Source organism: Antechinus flavipes, chromosome 3 (genome assembly GCF_016432865.1).
Source record: "Antechinus flavipes isolate AdamAnt ecotype Samford, QLD, Australia chromosome 3, AdamAnt_v2, whole genome shotgun sequence".
Lineage (NCBI taxonomy): Eukaryota > Metazoa > Chordata > Mammalia > Dasyuromorphia > Dasyuridae > Antechinus > Antechinus flavipes.
In genome coordinates, this window is record NC_067400.1 from 121509067 (window position 1) to 121513554 (window position 4488).

The following is a 4488-nucleotide window of genomic DNA, read 5'->3' on the forward strand; positions in this document are numbered from 1 at the left end:
CCTTTTGAAAGGCAAGAAAGCTACCCTCCCTGACCTGATCTCTGTCAAAGCACTTTCTTTATTAAAATGATACTGTTATACTTGTCTTTTTCACCAGTAATGCAGACAATCCCCCAACTTTCTCTGGCTGCTAGACTTCCTCTTGGCCCTCTGAGGACTCATCCTTCCCAGGAACATAACAAAATCAAATATCCCCATATCCCATGTTCTTCAGGTGACAAATCCAAATCCAAGGTTTGGGTAGCACTGTATCTTTATATAATACTCACACAGAGAACAACCTGGGAAGAGCCTTCTAAACAGTGGTCTGGTCATCTTAATACTTTACTATAAATAAAGCTTTCTAGAATTCTAGGTGGCAAGGTTAGGGAAGAGTGGTCTCCTCCTGCTTTCTCTGAAGGCAATTCATTTTGTCCACTGATTGCATGGTAGGGGAAAGATGGAAGATGGGAGACTAGCATTTTCAGTCACATTGCTGAGATTTTTCTTCTCTTTTTGAATTGGAAAAAAAATGATCCTATATAGAAATGAGCAGGAAAATGGTAAAAAATAAAGAAACCACTAAAATATCAAACAAAGAATAAGTCTCCTATCACCAAGCTCCCATTTAATCATCTAGGACTACAATCTCCACATCATACATTTGGTGCTAATGCTTGTCTCTCTCAGGTCAGTCTCCAGAAGTTTTGCCCTAAGGTTCCTTAACCTCTGAGTAGGATCAGTTTCAATGATGGTCTGCCCATACTCAGAAGTGCTTTCCACAGTCTAGTTGAGAGAGGTCAGGTCAGACTACATGGTCACCAGCTCCACAGGGCCCACCATCATGGTTATGTTATTCAAGGTTCCTATCCTGGATGGCTTCTGAGCTCATCAGTATGAGGATCATCAGTGAATAGTCACTGCATCAAGGAAGTTGGTCTTGGCAGAAGAGATAATGACTGCATTTCAGAAGAACTGGAAGCCAGAAGGCAGCTTATGGACAGTCACTCTAGGGAATGTAGCTTTGGTGAGATTGTCTATAAAAAATGACTGGCTCATTGGTGATATAGAAATGAACAAGATGATGATGTACTGAGACTGCTGGATGGTGGCTCAGGAGGGTGATTCAGAATAGTAGTAAAAGTCAGACACTGGAAGGGGGATTGTTCATGGGGATCAGTACCACTTTCTGATATTTCAGCTTGTGCTTCTGTGCCTGCTTCTTTTGCTCTTCCATCCTTCTAAGTCCGTCAGAGTGAAGACAAAGTATTCTCATTGTTCTGTCTGGCTCCTCCTATGGTGTTCTATTTTGTGATTCAGGCCAAAGATATGGGCTGCATTGTCAAGGGCAGTAACATCAGAATCTGAAAATGATTCTGAAGGAGCCTTTGCTAAAGATCCCCAAAGAGCTCCTCTATTTTTTTTACAGTTGCCTTTACAGGATTTCAGTGTATCCTCTAAAATCTTTCAAACTTTCAATCCTTCCTCAGTGGCCATGGTAATAACTGCAATGAAAGATGGGTTCTGTTTTATCCCCAAATTCATCAATTCTCCTCTGAAATTGGCAATTTGTATGAGCCCTTTATCAGCTACACTGTGTCTTCACCATGTTTTTGTGCTGCCTTGGCATTAATTGAGCACTACTGATCAGGGTGCTTCTGCAAATATTGGAGCAAACCTTCTCATACTGATAAAAGTCTATCTGCCAGAGTGTATCAGTTTTTCTAACATGATTCCATCCAAATTCTTCCAGTCCTTCAGGGTAGACTTGCTAGACAGAAGAATAAAATGTTTGGGATTGATCAACTCATCACTGAACTTAACACATTTCACATTAATTCCTGAACATATAAACTTCTTCCAGAGGAAGATTTTCTTTGCTCTCCCACAAATGATAGGATAAGCAATTTTGATCTCTTCATTTGCTTATGGTGCTAGCATCAAATCCTTCTTCAATTTTGTGTACTGTGTAAGCTTCTATGGTTACAATCATTGCATTGTTCTTTGGCTCTGTTTCATAAATCCCTTACTACATAGGCTATAATTACAAGATCACCTAAGTTTTGGTGTCTTCAGGGTTCTCCCTTTGGTTCTCTTGAGCTGACATCACAGTACCCCCTACAGGGTCACTTATGTCAGCATTGGCCATCTGTCACATGAAACTGGGAAACTGAGAACTTATCTTTGGTGGGTGTACAACCAGTTGAAAATTATTTTCAATAAAGTGGTAGAAACAAAATCTAAATTGCAAGAGATTGAACACATAGTAAAGGAATAGAAATAATACATATAAACAATTTTCTAAAAACTGGTAGTAGAACAAATGACAGAAAGGAAAGAACTTATATGGCATCAAACTTAAGAGAAGTGATTTTGTTTGTCTAGGACCTTTTAGGATTGAAAAAACCTGGAACTGTATATAGGCAATTGGAAAAGAATCAATGGAGAAAGAAAGAAAGAAGATGCCAAATAAAGAGAGAATGATTGATGGAGCAAAGTCCCAGAAGAGCTGGAAAGGATCCAGAGCCCAAGCAGAAGGGTTGGTCTTGGCAAGCTGTTCAGAGGATAGCAGGTCATCTGCTTTTTGTTCAGTGTCCTCTGGGATAATTACATAGGTTTAACTATGTTTTATATTCTCAAAGGGAGACGGGTTCCCTTCCTAGGTAGAGCCATATTGGAAAAACATTCCTAGGAAGATGTGTTGTTGCACTCAACTCTCTTATGAAATGAGATTACAGAAGGAATTTGCAGCTACCACTGAGAGTAATCCTGTGGGGAGTCTTGTCACAATGGGAGTACCTTCGGGGACAAGTTTATCACAGAATGGAAACCATTATTCCTCAGAGAAATAAAGTATAGACTTAAATAGAGCCCACAAACAACTTTTTCTGTTTAGCATGTTAAGTTCTTCTCAACATGATTACAATCTACTTTCCAAACTTACTATGTATACCTTACTATAGTATCCAATTCAAACAAATTGCCTTTGCTCTTTCCAATTCACTCCCTCATCACCTCTGATTCTTAGAATACCTTATATTCTTTAAGCAAAATCTCCTACAGAAGTGCCTTTCCTGATTTCCCTAGCTGTTAATGCATATTTGAACTCAAATATTTCATTATGCTAATTGGTGAGTGCTCTATTTGATCCTTTATTTCAAGCAAAACAAAATGATGATTCCCTTTATTTTCCAAACATCTTCTCACAACATGCATTAGGGCTACAAGTGTTCTGTGCTCTAGCACCTTTTCAATTTCTAGAACCATCATAAATCAATAATTCCTAGTTCCAGTAAAATTTTCTTAATCTATCTCCCTATAGCTCTACTCACCAACTTTGTAAATTTCTAAACCAAAGTACCACTCTCTAACAATGCCCTCTAAGAATTTTCTCCTCAAGTTGGAATGTAAACTCTTTGAGGGAAGGGAGTTTGTTTTCATATCTAAATCTCTTACAGCTCTTGGCACTCATTAAAAGCTTAATAAAAGCATTCATTCTTTTTCATTCATGTTGTCTCCCCTAAAAGAATGCACTTCTTGAGCATACAGACTGTTTCATTCTTTTCTTTATATCCCCTAGGCCTAGAATACTCTAACAGTTAGCAAAAGCTTAAAATATGCCTATTGATTAATTGATGTAAAATCTTATGTTGGATAAAATGTTCTATAAAGCAGAAACACTCTCATATTAGAATAAAGCAGAGATGCTTTAGTATATTCTTAACCTTCTAAACTCAATAATACTGGAGACAATTGGGTTTTCCCACTTCCAACTCTTTTGACCAGGCTTGAAGGAGTACTGGACTAGATACCCTACTGGTCTGTCTAAATACAACTATTATTATATTTCAGTAATTTCTTCCCAAGCATTTGCTTATGCTATGCAGACCTAGCATATGGCAAAGGATTCTTATAAGGAAAAAAATTGTAGGATCATTGTTTTAAAATAGTTTCATGGCTAAGAGGGCAAGATGGTATGAGTAAGTTATTGACAGGAATCTCTTCTGTGTGTCTCATGCTATATTTATGGTGATTTCATTACATTCTTTTTCCCCTGAGGGTTTTATGATAAACTTGTGGAACTAGCAAGAACTAAGGAAGTCATTTCTTCTCATTTCCTTCTAATTTTCTCTTCCTCAATAGAAAAAGAGAATGTTTAAGACCTATCATTCTTTACCACCCCCACCCTCTTTCATACTTCTAGAAGTAAAATCTTGACAAAGTTGCAGATTATTAGAATGTGAAGAATGAAAATTTAATGCAAATTCTACAGAGTTTAAAGTTCAAAGTATTCTTTTTAATTCACTTATGTACTGGGACCGCTGTTAAGGGGGTGGTGATTGAAGAGGCAGGATGGTTACACTTGTAAACCATACAAAGAACTCCATCATTCAGGTAAATGCATTTTTTCTTTTAGTAAAGGACAATCAGGAAGCAAAATATCCTACTTCATAAACAAGAAAATAAACAGGGCTGCATGTAGCAGGATAGAATGTACAAAAAAGAATC

General features: G+C 37.6%; 1 pseudogene; it reads right to left on the reverse strand.

Annotated features, from left to right (window-relative positions):
* Positions 1–621: 621 nt before the first annotated feature.
* On the reverse strand, positions 622–2128 carry LOC127557062 (glucocorticoid modulatory element-binding protein 1-like; annotated as a pseudogene).
* Positions 2129–4488: the final 2360 nt, after the last annotated feature.